Source organism: Rhipicephalus sanguineus, chromosome 1 (assembly GCF_013339695.2).
Source record: "Rhipicephalus sanguineus isolate Rsan-2018 chromosome 1, BIME_Rsan_1.4, whole genome shotgun sequence".
NCBI lineage: Eukaryota > Metazoa > Arthropoda > Arachnida > Ixodida > Ixodidae > Rhipicephalus > Rhipicephalus sanguineus.
The window spans coordinates 282,496,045-282,513,510 of NC_051176.1; the positions used below are offsets into that span (position 1 = coordinate 282,496,045).

Sequence of the window (17,466 nt, forward strand, 5' to 3'; positions counted from 1 at the left end):
AAACTGCTGCGCGCCAAAATTCTTCCTCGCTCGACTTGGACTGCAATAGTTGCTCAGGCGTAGCGCGCTGAACCGTTCTCGCCTCGACGGGCCATTCATTTTACCCAGTGTGCGCCAGTGTCGCTGCTGACCGGGAAGTCACAGTGGTTCATCCACGGCAGCGCGGATTTGCTGCAGCGCTTCGCAAGGCAAAACTCGTAAAGCTCACGGCAACCGAGCGGAAGGGGTGCGCCTTGTGTCAGAGGAAAGCTCGCAAAGCAGCGTCATTTCGCGTAACTCTATAGGTGCAGCACATACCACCTGTTACGCGTGGGTTTCCTTTTTTTTTTTTGTACCTTAACGTGGCACTCAATGCTGACTCTTTTAAATGAAAATAGTTGCTCTAACATACTAAAATGCATAATGCAATCTACGTTCATATTACATCTATACATGCAGTAGCGCGTAGGTGTGGTGTTGCATTTTACTTACTTATTTAAGGTTCCGCGCCCGACGGTCGTAATCTTATGGATGTGCATTAAATGTGTTCTCACGTAATCCGCAGACCTTCGATGCGTTGTCATTCTTTATCGCATTTAACTCAATTAATCAATTAATCAATAAATCACCGCATTAAATATCTTTTTATACTTGTTTTGTCGCTTCGATCGTCTCAAGAGTTGGGCGCTTGCATGCATTGGACCGAGGCATCGAACTCCTCGGTCCACTAATCAATTAAAAAAAAAGTCTAAACGGTGTGTGACGAAGTCGCGCTTTCTGTCTTTGTGATCACTACAGCGACTGCGCACAGATGTCCGCGGTACGGCAAGCGACTGCACTGTTTCATAACTGCGGTCATTCCCAGATTGTGCCCGGCGTAGGAGAGAACGAAGATTTGATTTTTCGCTTAATGTTGAAACTTTAGGCAGCGGGACTTCGAAGCGCCGTCATTTAGCATTTACTTACCGAATAATTATTCGTAGAGCTCGAACGCCGTAACTTCGAAGAATCTGGCGCATGAGTGAGCAAATATTCGCTGCCCGAAAAGTCCACTTTCGCACATCATTGCACACAGAATTCCGCGCTGCGACTGTGATCACGTAATCAAAGACCGTATGCAAAATCTATGCCACAAAGCAACTCGCGTCGAGGGGTTCCGGATGTGTATGGTGAACGTGTTTGTCTGCAGATGTGCACAGAAGTGACGCATGCGTGCATCCTCTTTCATTTTTTCACCCCCGCCTTTCAGCCAAAATGTGGTCTACGTGCGTTCCTGTGCTTCAAGAGCGTTGTCGTGTCAAGAGCGGCGAGAGGGAGCAAACTGAGCCCCTTAATTGCGTGCAGTAACAAAACTGTCAATGAAGGCTGCATTGTACTCGATCTCGAGGGGCCTTTTATCTTATCGAAATCGCGCGTAGAAACTGCCCTCTTTGTTCTTTTCCCTTTCTTTTCACTCAAGGCTATCTTTTTGCGGAACACGGCCGCCGAAGGCGGCAAAGCACGTGCACTACTCGTGACACGGTGCCCCTAGGTTATCACGTCACCTCTGTGTGTTCGCTGTACTCTGGCAGCTTGACTGTCACTCAGCCACAGAAGCGTTTCAACGCTTGAGAGGGCTGCACGAAGCGAGAGGCGAGGTAACGCCGAGTGAGCGCGGCCTGCGGCATAGCGGAAGCAGTGTTCCGATATCGGCCAGGAATCTATGGCGTCGACTTCCCCACAGAGGCGACAATTCGCGCCTGGCAATTGCACTTGATAATCGCTGACGATATCAGTAATACACGATGTGCGGAAACCTTACTCTCTTGTTACTCGAGGCCGCCGTTCGTTAGAATAATAGCAGCTGGGGGGCGTATATAAGCGTTCCTGTAACACTGGGCGTTTCCATCAATGGGAGCCCGTGCGGGCGTAGCGCGGTGCGGACATTGAATTATGCATCATTCCAGGAGAAGGTCACGTAAATTTAATTTGCAGATTAATTGCCTTTCCAGTGTACACTAGTTATTTTAACTCGCATTTAATTCTTGCGGCAAGTACTATTTGCCTTGTCGATATCTGCCAAACGAAGTCTTGACTGGAACGCTTAGCGATAAGCAGCTGGCGGAATCGCTGAAGGTCCCGAGAGCTGATTTAATGGAGTCGCCGACAACTGCCAACAGCTTCTAAAAGCTGCTAGAAGAAATGGACTTTAATTTGAATAATTCAAAAGGCTCTTTCTTAGTGTGTCGCAACAGAATATCAGGAACAAGCTTGTACCGGTGCGTACTTTGGCTGGTTTGCGTTAAGAAAACGTGAGAACCGCCGAAGGTTTGTCCTTCGCCTTTTACTCCCACTCGTTCGACAGTGGTAGTAATGCGATTATTAAGCGCGTTATGCGCGTCGATTAAGTTTGTGCCTTTTTAGGGGTGACGAAATTCGAGACAATCTTGCATAATATTCCTAAGCATTCGTCTTTTTGATTGTGCAAGAAAAAAATTTAAAAGACACATAAAGATATATCGATCCGAGTGAAAGAATCTCAGGTATTTTCTCGCCTGACATCATCAGACCTTGAATTACAGCACGCTTCTGACGTCGTGTACGCGTCTGCGCTGACGTTTTCCTACATCCCCAGACCCCCGCTGCGTTCTTATCGCTCACTGTCGCCTCGCCATCGCCTCTTCCGGCGGAGCACGGCCGAACCGTATCTTATAGCTGCTGGAGGTGTGGCATCCAGTCTTCTGAACGCTCTTACTGCTTATCTCTCACTCCGATGCGATCGTGCAAAGAGCGGACTGATAGCGTCTCGATGTCGGATGAAAGTTACACCGTGGCAGCCAGGTGTAGCGAGATGCTGCTGCCTGGGCTATTTTAAATTTTAATACAGTAAAAAAAAAGACTAAACTCGTAGCGGCAGCTCAGTGTGTTCTGCTGCTGAGTACGAGGACGCGCTTTCGATTCACGGCTGTGGTGGTGATGAAAAGCATTAATTAACAAAAGAGAGGTGTGGGACCTCTTTAGAGGTTCCTACACACTAGGTGGAGTCTCTATTCCGGGACCCCACTGGTTGAAGCCGCCGCCCTGGCTCTGTATACCAAGGCCTGTTGGGTCTGAAGGTCTGAGCAGCCGAGCAGTGCCACCTCCCAGTCCTCTCGTGCAGGTTTTGGGTGAGGATTAAGGGATGTGTTGTTTTGACACACCCACACCATGTGGTAGGTGTCCGCCACGTCCCCACAGTGCTGGCACTGTCCTGTGACCGTATGGTCGAAATTTTTTATTATAGCAGGACATAACTTCGTGTTGGTCTGAAGTCAATAGAATGCGCTCGTCTGCTTTCTTCAACCCCCTTGCGGGAGGAGGATAGCGGCGATGACTTTCCCTATAGTATTCCAGAATTTCCCTATGTCGGAGCAGAGGTTAACCCTCCCCGTCTGTCTACATTGGAACTGACGGAGAAAGCCCGGAAGCGAACGCTCGGGCAGCCGCATCTGCAGCCTCATTTCCCCGCAATCCCTGATGACCCGCTGTCCAAACAATACGTTTCGGGTGAGGGTCCGCGTCCCTTATGCAGTTGCGCAGTATTTTGTAGGCTAAGGGCGAGATCTACTGTGCTACGTAGTTAGGCACGCTCCCCGCGAATCTGTAATGATGCATGTGGAATTACTGTGAGAGGCAATGGCGACCTCTTGAGCCTGTGTTGCAGTATGCGCCCTAAAGGTTAGCCCATCCACCTGTATTCCTTCGTGAATAGCAGCGGCTGTGTAGCAACCACATACTTCAGAGATACGACAGACCGTCAAACTACTGCGAAAAGTGCATGCGCTCGTAAATGTTATGCTCTGTAGGTAGTCAGTGAGTACGCTCAAGGTACTTAATTGATGTTCACGGCACGCTTGATCAAGGTGCGTTTAGCGGCGCCGCAAGCGCGTCTCGTTGATCTATGCACACGTGCCTAAAATTGCGCAGCCAGATAGGTTGGCTGCAATGAAGAAAGTGCAGCTACATTTTGCTTTGTTTTTCTCTGGTGATATTCCACTCTTGATTGCATGGCACATGGTCGGGCTTTTGCGTCACTGAAACGTTCTCGACCAAACCGAGCCTACACCGGTTGCAGCGTAATGAATGGCTCCACAAAGCGACTGAATTTTGCGACACCCTGTTGCATGTATAATACAGGATGTGCAAGTAGCGTCTGCCTAGAAATCTTGAGGCACAGTGTCTATGACGGCAAACGGCGATCAAGGTCGTCCATATGAGTGACCTCGGCGTCTAGATCGTATACGATGTCAAATATAAGTCATGCTTCAAACGTTGCGATAGGCAACGCCCCGGTGGGCTCAGCCACATGAGGATAGCTGAAAGTGGCATCCTGGAAAGTGCTTTGTCGAAATAACGGGATGTTTGTTTCAGAGCTGTTGTTCAACTCTCTCTTCGGCCACAACGGGGGACGTCTCACTTTTGCTGTTCTTTCCGTTACGGAGCGCACCAGCCGTTACATCTTTCGTCTCCACCTTGGGATTCATCTTGCGCTAAATGCCATCAGCGTCACTCTTCTGTCTGCTCCCGGCATACTGAACCACCATTATCGCCTTCATCGGGACTTCTTCGCTTAATCCTTCTCATGACTCATACGTGGAACTCGACGGAATTTACCAACGCCCGTCTTCACAACTTGGACCCGAATCTACAGCTCCGTCTTCCGTCGGGAATCACTAGAGCTGAGGAGACGCTCCTGTGCCGCCTGTGGCTCGGGGTGGCCTACACGAAGGTCTACTCATATCGAATTGGAATGGCCAGCAGCCCGACATGTGATAACTGTAGCTGCGAGGAGACAATCGCCCATCTTCTCTTTGAGTGTCCTCGCTTCAGTGCACCAAGAGAACTGTCCAAAGTGTTTGATAGACTCGACAATCATCCACTGTCGCAGGAAAATATCTTAGGACACTGGCCGAAACCGTCCTCAGCACGGAAAGCTTTGAAAGCGTTGTTGCGCTTTTTGCGCACAACTAGTCTCATAGACAGACTTTAAGCAGTGTCGTTTATCGCATTATTGTTCTTTTTTCTTCCTTTTTGTAACATCTCATTTCTTCATCTTTCACTCCCCCTTCCCCTTTCCCCAGCTCAGGGTAGCCAGCCGGTCTGAGAACTGGCTAACCTCCCTGTCTTTCCGTTCTTCTTCTCCTCCTCCTCCTCCTTGGTTAGACCTATAGCCCGTTGGCTTTCGATTCGCATGCAGAATCCTTCCCGTACAGCTAACGCTAGTCCCACTCTCGTGCAGTGAGGTCGCGTTAAGCAGTTGGATAATGAATCAATCCAGAGTTGAAGGAGACCACGTGACAGGCACGTAGTGGAGAAAACTCTCTGAAAGTGAAACCGGACGAACGCCTCAAGTCGTTAACAAGACGTAGCCAATAGCAACAAAGCATTCTCACATCCATTCATGCGGTTTTAACTTAGAACATTTAGCTGTGTGAATATTTATTGACGTGGATCTTTTTGTCACGCGTTATCGACTGACAACGAACCCTCGCGACAATTTCTTATCGACGACAACGGAAGCCATCCACCGACATCCTGAACAATAGTGTTCAAGGAAACAAGCACGAAGCGATGTTCTCGGGAGAAAAAAACAGTAGGCAACGTGGTGGGTTCAGAATAAAACGGCTTTGACGTAAAGAGTGATTTCACATTACTGTCGAGTGTCGAGTGATAATGCTGTTTCTTGGGCCGATAAATGAGGCACAAAAATAACCACAAATACTGAAGCACACTTCCGCTGCGTTAAACAATTATATAATCAGGATAATAAGACAGTTGAGGTGAAATGAAAAGTAAACAGTTCCATCTTGTTTTCCTTTTATTGTATTGAGTGGAGGCAAGGCTGACGTTTCTCTTTGGAGTCAGAAGTAACAGAAAGAGTCGAGAATAATTTTTTTCCCCACCATGCAAAAATTAAAAGAATCTCACTTTGTGTTGATTAAAGAATCAGTGTATCTATATGATAAGACTTGTGGTGCAATTTGACATGCTATACAGTACGGTGCAGCGCTAGGGGCGTAGCCAAGGGGGGGGGGGGTTGGGGGGGGGTTCAACCCCCCCCCCCGAAAATTTTCAGTTTTGCTTGCGTATATATACACGCACACATACAAACGCACGAACGAACATACATAAAGTATGGTTGAAGCCCCCCCTCCCCCGAAAAAAATTATTTTTGATATGCCGCTCATTGCCTAAGCTCCACTGCGCGACATAAAGACGCCTAATGAACTGGCTGTATTCAATTTGCAAGCTGGAAAATTTTGCCACAGTGGAGAGCAAAGAGTGTTCTGCGGGAACCTTTGCGCGCAATTGCGTTTTATGCCAAATTCTTATTTATTAAGGCGAAAGCCTTAGATGCCTCATCAAACGCGAAAATTGACCGGCGTCCCGCGTCGACGGCGTCAACACGAGTGATGCAAAAAATCATTATCATTAATGACGTCACCATATGACGCCATCATGCCGTCACAGATCGCCAGAATTTGTGACGTCACGTCGCCTGATGACGTCATCATATGCCATCGTAGCTTGGTCAAAGGTGGACCGATCACGGAGGCAGTGCAAAACCAGATGAGGTGCATCCGATCCTGGAGGCAGTGGAAAAACCACGTTAGGTGCAGAAAGCTTTCGGAGGGTGGCGGGGCAGGATCAATACATCTAAAATCACTGGAACGGGAAAAGTACTGCGACCGTCATGCCCGCCGCCATATTTGGTCCAGCGCGGCCGAAGCTGCGGAGGTGTAACGCATGTTTTACGCATTGCGTGCGCTTTTGCAGTCCGAATGAAGCATACCGTTATTCTCTAACTGGTTAGGAAAGAAATAGCGGCAGTTTTCACTTGCCTACACGCGCACGCACGTGTACTAACGCGATAAATAAAAGCGAACTGCGCGGCATTTATGCGCTCGGCTGTCGGCATTTATTAGAACTTCTACGATTTTCAACGTATCTATCTATCTATCTATCTATCTATCTATCTATCTATCTATCTATCTATCTATCTATCTATCTATCTATCTATCTATCTATCTATCTACAACTTTTTGCTCCCCTGGTCGTTTCGATAATGGGATGTACACCAAATTTGGTATGACATAACATGACTGTATGACGAATATATATTCATTTCATTCATTCAGTTTATTTTGACAAAAGGAAAGTTTGCCTGGGTTGAAGGGACTAAAGGCAGATTACCTCTGCCTGACTAGGGTCCCTCCACCCATACATTTGCTCAGAAGCAGTGCAACAAAAAATACATATTTCCCATTTTTGTCGGAGGAACATAACAGCCAAATTCAAAAACTAGAAAGCATACCTGAAGACATACAATTTAAAATATCACGCGAAAGCCAACACCAATTTGCCCCTAGCACGCCAAAAAAAGAAAAAAAGAGAAAAAAAAGCTGACACCATGAGAATATTAAGTCAGAAGACAAAGTGCTATACACAAATACACAATATTACAAATGAACAAAACACTAAAAGAAGTATTTGTAATGGATAATATAGTTAGGGCACGGTACAAGAAAGGAAGTACACCTTAACTTTTTTCTTCAGACTGTTTTTAGCATTACCTTGTTCCAGAAGTTCACGGATATAGCTGTTGTTGTGTATTAGATGAGGCATTTGATAAGATAAGGTTTGCTTTCCATAAGTTGTCCTAAATAAAGGTAATCGAAAACGGTCGAAGCGTAGATATTACAGGTGGTAACATGTAAATCATGGCTTACTTGACAGGCCTACCATTATTTTCATGTTACCTCCTTAATTTAAACTTTTTTAGCGCGCACAAAAGACAAGGACAAGCAAGAGACACGCGAGCGCTAACTCTCAACTGTTTATTTTTTCAAAGGAACGATACATATAAATACCCAGAAACCAGCATAGAGCATGTGCGGTGCAAGTCATGTGACACACTGTCAGAAGGGCTAAACAGAATTTAAAAAAACAAACTCTTTATCTGTTAGAGCCACCGAAGGGTGACTGATGCATTTCTCTGCACACCTATTGATATAAAATGCTTCCGTAACTTCCCGTGTTAGTTTGTCTTTATCTGCAAACAAGATATCTGTATCATGAAAAACGGGTTCACAATGGCATGATTTACAATGATCAGACAAGTGTGAAAATGTTTCTTTCCCTAGTGAGTTAGCATGCTCTTTAAGCCGTGTGTTGATACAGCGGCCAGTCTGTCCTATGTACATACTTCCACAGGTTAAAGGTATCCGATATACCACCCCTTTTCGGCATTTTGTTAACTTCGATTCCTCCTTTTGGCCACAGCTGCATTTATTTCCCCCCACTCTGAACTTATTTGCAACGGCCTGGCACAAATGTTGCGCCTTAATGGGGGCGCTGAAAACAACTTCAATTCCATATCTTCCGCCAACTTTTTTTAACCCGTGAGAAAATTTATGAACGTATGGCAAAACCGCACAGTGCCTTTTATCTTCACTGAAGCGTTTCCTTGAAGGTGATGCCTGCACACCCTTCACTATCCTTATAACTTTATCAACAGCTCTGTTGATAGCCTGCTCCGGGAAGCCTACTGAGGATAGCCGTGCAACTTGTTTTGAAAAACTCTCTTTCATTGCATGATAGCAAGACTTCACCATGGCCCCTCGAAGGCAAGACACTGCTATTCCATTTTTTACAATCTTCGAATGCCCCGACTTGTACTGGAGCAGGGGCTTTTCCGATCTAGGGCTATACATCCAGCACATGTGGCTAGGCAAAATTCTTAGTGAAAGGTCTAAAAACTGCAGTTGTTTGTCTTTTTGCTAACTCATGGGTGAACTTGAGTCCCAGGCCACATTCACGAAATACTTTCAGTATATTCACAGCATATTCACGAAATACTTTCAGTATATTCACAGCATTGTACCCATAGTCAGCCCCATCAAATATAATCAAAAAATCATCAACAAAGCGGAAAATTCTTTTCGCCATGCCTTGAACGGCATGATGAATTTTTCGGTCCACTCGTGCCAGAAAAATATCACTAAGTAAGGGGGCTACCTTTGAACCTATACAGATGAGAACCAAAAGACAAACGACTGCAGTTTTTAGACCTTTCACTAAGAATTTTGCCTAGCCACATGTGCTGGATGTATAGCCCTAGATCGGAAAAGCCCCTGCTCCAGTACAAGTCGGGGCATTCGAAGATTGTAAAAAATGGAATAGCAGTGTCTTGCCTTCGAGGGGCCATGGTGAAGTCTTGCTATCATGCAATGAAAGAGAGCTTTTCAAAACAAGTTGCACGGCTATCCTCAGTAGGCTTCCCGGAGCAGGCTATCAACAGAGCTGTTGATAAAGTTATAAGGATAGTGAAGGGTGTGCAGGCATCACCTTCAAGGAAACGCTTCAGTGAAGATAAAAGGCACTGTGCGGTTTTGCCATGCGTTCATGAATTTTCTAACGGGTTAAAAAAAGTTGGCGGAAGATATGGAATTGAAGTTGTTTTCAGCGCCCCCATTAAGGCGCAACATTTGTGCCAGGCCGTTGCAAATAAGTTCAGAGTGGGGGGAAATAAATGCAGCTGTGGCCTAAAGGAGGAATCGAAGTTAACAAAATGCCGAAAAGGGGTGGTATATCGGATACCCTTAACCTGTGGAAGTATGTACATAGGACAGACTGGCCGCTGTGTCAACACACGGCTTAAAGAGCATGCTAACTCACTAGGGAAAGAAACATTTTCACACTTGTCTGATCATTGTAAATCATGCCATTGTGAACCCGTTTTTCATGATACAGATATCTTGTTTGCAGATAAAGACAAACTAACACGGGAAGTTACGGAAGCATTTTATATCAATAGGTGTGCAGAGAAATGCATCAGTCACCCTTCGGTGGCTCTAACAGATAAAGAGTTTGTTTTTTTAAATTCTGTTTAGCCCTTCTGACAGTGTGTCACATGACTTGCACCGCACATGCTCTATGCTGGTTTCTGGGTATTTATATGTATCGTTCCTTTGAAAAAATAAACAGTTGAGAGTTAGCGCTCGCGTGTCTCTTGCTTGTCCTTGTCTTTTGTGCGCGCTAAAAAAGTTTAAATTATGGATCCATACCAACTTGCCCAGTTATCTGTCTTACTGATGTTACCTCCTGTTATTTATGTTTGTCATACAGTCCCGTCACGCAATACCAATTTTGGTGCATATCAAGCCAGCGAACCGACCACGAGTGCACCATGAGCATGGCATGTAAATCATGCCTTACATGACATGCGTGCCATTATTTTCATGTTATCACCAGGTATTTATGTTCTTGATGCAGTCACGTCATGCAATACCGATTTTGTGCATATCAAGCCAGCGAACCGGCCGCGAGAGCATAATGAGCATGGAACGTAAATCATGCCTTACATGACATGCGTGCCATTATTTTCATGTTACCACCTGGTATTTATGTTCGTCATACAGTCACATCACGCAATACCAATCTGTAGCAGTCAGTTTTTATGGCGCGCCGATCGTTGTATGCGAGCCCAAAAGCGTCGGTTTATTCTAAACATAATTAAGAGCTGCCCGGCAATGTTATTGTGCATGAACTTTCTGCGGCAACCACGCGAAACAAGCTGCACTAGTGCAGGGGAGACGCGAACATTCCCCGAAACAACATTCGCGAATTCTCATTGAAACGCTTACCTCACAAAGGCTGATATCAGTTGTGGGAACAAAATTTTCCCGCCGTATTCTGCATGCAGCCACACGGCCCGTCGCTTGGCATCCTTTTTCCCTCTGGGAATAGCAAAGAGGGCTATGCCTGTTTCCGGGCAGTTGCTGCACCCAAAAGCGCAGCACCCAGGCATTCTTCGATGCCTCGACAGGCTTGCGATGAAGTGTCAACACGATACGGGATGTTGTAATGTTCCTGCAGGCTTTTCTGCGGCTATAAAAACAATCGCCCTCCAAAGCGCCGTGCTTCGGCGGCCGGGAGACACTAGCGAGGCACGTGAGCTGGACTATTTGTGTGGCGAAGCCGCCGAAAGGGCGCGGCGGGGAAGAGAAAACGAACGCGGTACTTTTCCCGTTACAGGGACTTTAAATACATCGACTGAGCCGAAAAAGAAGATGGCTTTCGCTTTCCAGTCGTCTTAGGTGGGTGCATAAGGAACCCTGTCAGTTTTTTGTTATCCCTGAGGTCCACTGGACTATCCGCCTCTTGGTTACTTGGTAGTCGGTCTAGATAAGCTTACATATGCATTGAAGATGGGCCTATAAAGTGAAGCACTGATAGTTACGCGCATACTGCACGGAACTTATGCGCAGGGATGTCTCCATCCCACGAAGCGGACGTCTACCGCATAGGTTCGATTTTTTTTTTTTTTTTTTCTCGCGTCGGAAATGGGCTTCAGTGTGAGCATGACACGCTCTGTATCCGGCTCCAAATATAGGAGCAGAAAATTCGTTGTTTGCTGGTGCGAGCGGAGCCAATCTGTGCTCACAGTTTCGCAACACCAATGCGCCGCGAATACCGGCAGTCTATAACAGAGCACCGGCTTCAGTGCAGGACGCCCGTATGGAATTTTCATTTCCACAACGTCCGCCGGCCTGTGTATATCGAGGCCAAACTGCTTCTTGGTCCTCGCGTGGCCGTTGAAGCGTTGGAGCCGATGAAATCCTTCACGCTCGCTCTTCCAGCTCCGTGATTAGCTGTAAGTGCCACATCGAACGGCAAGACAGAGGACATCTCCTAAAGCGGAATCTCGTGGAACATTGCGCGGTAGCTTGCCGAAGCCTTTGATCGAGAATTCTGTTGACCGAGATGGCGACCCGCCGAACACGTGACTTGCGCCATATTTCGCCTCCCCTGCCTTGTTCGCTCCAGCTGCATTTCTTCTGCTTTCCTACGCCGAAGTGGCGCTACCCTCCGGGCAAAACTGCCTTTATTAATCCGTCGTCTTCGGGGCCGAGCCGAAGCTAATGATGAGGCAATAAGCGAAGCGATGACATTCCATACCGAGGGGGCCAGGAGACAACTGCGCAAGTTATAGCTCCCGTGGTGTTCGGTCGAGCATATATGGAATCACTAATTTAGCGAGCGGTAGGTGATCGCTCCGCGATCGCCACCGGTTAATTAATAGCCATAGGGACAAAAGCGCCGCGAAGGAGAAATATTGGACAGCATGCATATGGCGTGCCAGCAACGCAGTGTGCGCGGCACCAGTGGTATCCGTCACACGTGTGCGCAATGTACGTGGCGCCATCGTGGCGCCTGAAGCTTGCGTTGTACAGCCTCGACGAGTTTTCCTCGCTTCCAGATTTTGTACTCGCTTTTTCTTTTTATCCGCTTCTTCAAGTTCTCACACTCACGTGACTCTCTCTGTAAACGAGTACCACGCAGATGCATTTGTCTCGTCGCTATGCCGCGCCTGAGGCAGCCATAGTCTGGCAGGCACGCATTTCCTCCTTCTGAACCAAAGCAGCTTCCGTTGGCCAGCGCTTGTGCAGGGGACCCCACGTAGCCGCGCCGTGCGGCCTCTAATTCGCCGCCCGCCGCTCCTCACGCTGATCGGCAGATTCTGATCGCGTCGCGTGACTCGTGAACCACAGCCGTGCTGTAACGCTCCTTCGCTCTGGCTGTGCATTAACGACTGCAGGCAATGCACGGCAGCACTGCATACATCGACGACTGCTAGTGCATCGACCAGGCATTGGAGGCATGATGAAAGCCTTCTGCCGACCTCAAAGGCGGCGCTTTTTCACAAGCCTGGCTGTACGCACAGTGCTCACTGCGAACGGCATTCTTGTCGATGTCATCCTTCAGCATCTGACGCATACTTCGCCAGGCAGAGTATGAAGACCGAATCGAGAACACTCGTTTATAGTCCGCATTCGCCCAGTGGCGTAGCCAGAGGGTGGCACACCAAGCCCGTGCCCCCCCCCCCCCCTGGCATACAGAACACAAAATGACACTCGATCACATTTGCCTGCCCCAAAACCACGATATGATTGTGATCATATCGATAGTTTAACGATAGTTTAACGTCCCAAAACCACGATATGATTATGTGAGACGCCGTTGTGGAGGGCTCCGGAAATTTTGACCACCTGGGGGTCTTTAACGTGCGCCTAAATCTAAGCACGCGGCCTCAAGCATCTTCGCCTCCATCGAAAATGCGGCCGCCGCGGCCGGGAATCGATCCCGCGACCTGAGCGCAACGAAAAGATAGGCGCAACTCCACTCCCTTCGGAAACACATACAGGGCTCGATATAGCGCGTTGTCTTTTCTTCCAGAGAATATTTCATCAGAAAGGCCAACATTTCAGCAGATGAAGCCATATGCCGGACACTCACGTTTGCCAAGTGAATGGGTTGCACTGAGCTCCGATAAGGAGCTTTGTGGATGTCCATTTATACGCGTATGACATGACGGCCACGATGACACGGCCATCGAGATCTGCAAAAGATGCCCGCACGTTCCCGCAAGGACCTCCGAATAGCGTTCCCGCAGAGAGGCCTCCAGCAGTGATCCCTGCCAAGGGGCCACGAAGATTAATGTCGCGCGCCGGTCCGTCTCGAGCCGCAGACTGCGCGGCGGCATTCCGTAGCCGTGAGCTGTCGTCCCCGATGCCGAAGGCGCAGGGTTGAGCAGTTGAGCCATCCGGCGAGGGCGCAGGAGAGTTGCTAGGAGCGGCAATTGGCTTCGTGGAATATCTTGGCCAGAACGTTAGCAACAGCCAGCCAAGACACTGGAGTGCCTGCAGCTGCTATGCGCCTGTCCACTGCAGCATTTTCGTTCGCGGTTACACAACGGCTCGAAAGAGCCGCTACGAAGTCATTTCCGGACCCCCTTTAACGCAGGTGCTTGGCGCTTGCTGGAGAGAAAGGGCTCGTTTTATGTGCTTTTTCTTCCCTTCTCGCCAGCGGTGCTCAGCGGCACTGTGCCATCGGGAAGCATGCTAAAGGGCTCATCTCCGGAAATGACGCATTTGTTCAATGTTCCGCACTCGATTTCTCACGGCTTTGCGGTTTTTATATAAGGTTGTGTCGATTAGTGTGAGGGCGCCGAAAGCTCGGCAAACCACTGACAGCCGGATTCTTTGGGGAAAGGATCAAAAGAGAAAGGAAGGGTCAGCAGCAGTGGGAGTATTCGAGATTTCTAATGTGTATCGAATAGTACCTGTCATTTAATTAAAGAATTAGCTATTTGAAAGTTCTAGAATATTTGTTTCGAATATATCAGGGACAGAAGCAGTTATTGCAGTCTTGAGCAAGATATAGAACGATGCATGTGGGGACTGTTTTATGCGAGACAGCTGCCAATATTTTGTTCCCACGTAAGCGGCCATATTAGAGTTCCCTATAATATATATGACGTGAAGTTACGCCTTTTAAGTCTTTCAATGTTACTGACTACTTTAAATTGACGCGACCATGTTCCAACAGCGATGTGGAGCATCAACAATCCGGCGCTCACGGGAACACGCCCATGTGTTTCGCCTTACACAGACCCCACGCAACTTATGCGCAAATAAGGATTGCTGTTATTATTATTTTTATTAATAAATCCAACAGTCCGGAGATACTTACGCATAAAGACAGTTGCATAGTCATTTATGACGTGCAAGAATTCATTAGACATACTATAGCCCGCGCATTCAACCGGATATAAAAGAATCCAGAACACATAAGAAATGTCAGATCATAGCGAGAACGTACGTTTTTTTTTGTTCTGTTTTTTCAGTTCATGTGGCTCAGTGCTCTCTGCCGCCTGTCTGACTACGTCTCCTTTGTGAGAACTTCCCCGCAGTGTCGGAATACTTCTCACAATTCCGCGAGATTTTTGGACGATTCTCGTGAGAAAGCAAAAATACGGCTGTGGGAAGTCAACTTCGCTGCGCAAGCCGTCTCCCATCGCGCAAAGGTATTGGCGCCACTGAACCGAGTCACTCTCGTTGCACTGTATACCAGAAAGTGAGACGACGCGCCGACATCCCACCGTCGCGACGCCTCTGATGCACCGTGCTCAGAGCTGGAAGTGGTGACGTGTCGACGACCGCAGGAAAGTCACCCTGACGCCTAACGGCCAAAAACGCTGCGAACGCAAGCGAGCAAGCACGGAGGACAGCTTGTTCTCCGAGGGATCGGGTTTGTCCATTGTTTGCGGCTAAGGTGAGCACTACTGCCGGCTACCAGGCTGAATTTCCCGCGCCACGCTTCTTCTCAGTTCACGGCGGTCTAAGTTGACGCAATACACATGCGCCGATTGGCGCCGGTCCTATGACGACAGTATCTATCCAATACAGATAAATTCCGTCATATTTATTTGGTATAGTCTACCTCTCCCACCAAACGAATGGCATCGCCCACCGAGCGACCCTACCGACGCTTAAAATCTCGGAGGATTCAATTCCTGTCTCGACTCCTGATTTGCGGACTTGCAGTCGACCCCAACTAGTACTCGCCACCTCTACGAATGCGACACTTAAGACAAATTAAGCGGTATTCTTGGTCACCAGAATTCGCAAGAACCGGCATTACATAGCGTTTTTATGACATTGTAACAGAGTGGAATGGCTTTGCAGAATATACTTAACCTTCGCATTGTGAAACCTGTCTGCAAAACTGTTGCCGTTTTCTATAACTGCCTACCCTGCTTGGATACGCCTAAGGCAGCAGGTATGCAATCAATAAATAAAATAAAAACGATGCGTCAATTACGTGCACGTGCTTTGCATCGCGCCAGACACATGCCATTTTGTACTTTGTGTCGCACCAAACCTGTTGACCCGGGGTCGTCTAGATTCTCCAATAACAGGCGCGGTGTCAGCGGCGCTGGGCATTGAAACAAATTAAGAATATAGGAGGCAGCCACTGCACGCATCGCGTAATATACAGTACGCACTGCAGATTCCAGTTCGCCGCCACACGTATACGGTGGGTCGCGCTTGGAGACACGACCATGTTCACAAACCTAGGCGAACGTTGTATACGCTCACCCGGTCTAAAGCTACGGAGTGCGGCACTGCAGCCATGCGACAGTCTCTGACGTCATTGAGAGCGCAGTCTGTGAAACCGACTGTGTATCTCTTATTTCGTCACGCTTTGCAATTACATGAAACAGCCTCCTCACGACGGTCATTCGAAAAATGACGTTTACCTCGCATACTTATTTCCGTACCGCAGCCAAGAGAGCTTCGCACTATGAAGTGTCTCGTCCTAATGGGTGCTCACACGGCGGAGGATTCCTATCCGAGTGACGTTGTTCGTACTGGCAGCGCGGATGTCGGTAGACGTTACCTAACGGGTTCTGCTGAGGCACACAAACAGCGCGAATGCCCAAGCACTGCCGAACGGAAGAAAATGGTAGTAATAATCCTGTTTTTTTTTTAAACAAGCCTACGGCTGACTACGAGGCCGCCTCCTAATTAATTTCGATTACGTGCACCTAGTGCACGTCACACAAGCACCCAAGCGTATTTGCATTCCAACGGCCGAAACTACCAAGTCCACTTAGCGCATAGAGGCAAGAACCGCTTCTCTGCTTATCGGCTACGGAAGCAGGGCTATGCAGCCGAAGCTATCAGACTTGCGAAACAACCGCTGAATCTGGCAGATCCGACGCCCTCTGCTTGGATGGCACGGAGGCCCGATCAAAGGAGCGAGGATGCACGTCAGCGGGATTACGAACTCTGTTTAAGGACTTCTTTTCGTTAAATATTCAAGTTGATATAAAAACAAATAGCGCAGCTTGCACTAAGTCGCGCAATGCTGGGTCACAGCAGAGCTGGTGGGTACCTAGCTGATCCTGGCTCGGCTAGGCTTTTACTCTCTCAGCTCTCTTTCCCACGCCTTGCTATACTATACTATACAAGGCTATGCTTGTTCTCTCCTTTTTCTTTTTTCTTGTGTCCGTGTCTTTCTGTCTGTTTATTTCTATGTCTATTTCTTTCTCGGTCCTTCGATCTTGCTCTCTCTTTCTTCCATTTCGAACTCTTCCCTTTTAATCTCTCTTTTTTCTCTTTCTCTTTCTATCTTTCTTTCTTTCTCTCTCTATGTAGTCGCTCTCTCGCCTTCTATTTTTTTTTCTCTATTTCCTCCCTTTCTTTATATCTATTTCTGCGGCGGCCGCATTTTCGATGGAGGCGAAAATGCTTGAGGCCCATGTACTTATATCTAGGTGCACGTTAAAGAACCCCAGGTGGTCGAAATTTCCGGAGCCCTCCACTACGGCGTCCCTCATAATCATATCGTGGCTTTGGGACGTTAAACCCCAACAATTATTATTCCTTCTATATATTTCTTTCTTTCTCTCTCTGTACTTGTTCTGCCCTCCTCCTTTCCATCCTCCTCACCCTCACTTCCCTTTCCCACCTCCTTGCTATACTATACTATTCAAGGATATGCTATGCTCTGCTAGCGTGCCTGGATAGCCGAGTGGTTACGACGTTCGCCTAAGATCATGGGGACGCGAGTTCGAACCTCGCCTCGCCAAGAATTTCTCTTTCGCTGTCGTTATTTCCC

General features: G+C 47.9%; 1 protein-coding gene and 1 long non-coding RNA gene across 2 annotated transcripts in view; both read right to left on the bottom strand.

Moving 5' to 3' along the window:
• The window catches only part of LOC125756880 (uncharacterized), a 70,451-nt gene extending 53,017 nt beyond the window's left edge, over positions 1 to 17,434 (bottom strand). Inside the window, exon 1 of the long non-coding RNA XR_007414837.1 lies at positions 17,113 to 17,434. This is a non-coding gene — a long non-coding RNA (uncharacterized LOC125756880). The remainder of the gene's footprint in view (positions 1 to 17,112) is intronic.
• The window catches only part of LOC119379138 (zwei Ig domain protein zig-4), a 134,384-nt gene that overhangs the window by 53,017 nt on the left and 63,901 nt on the right, over positions 1 to 17,466 (bottom strand). The gene's annotated exons all lie outside the window — the stretch shown is intronic.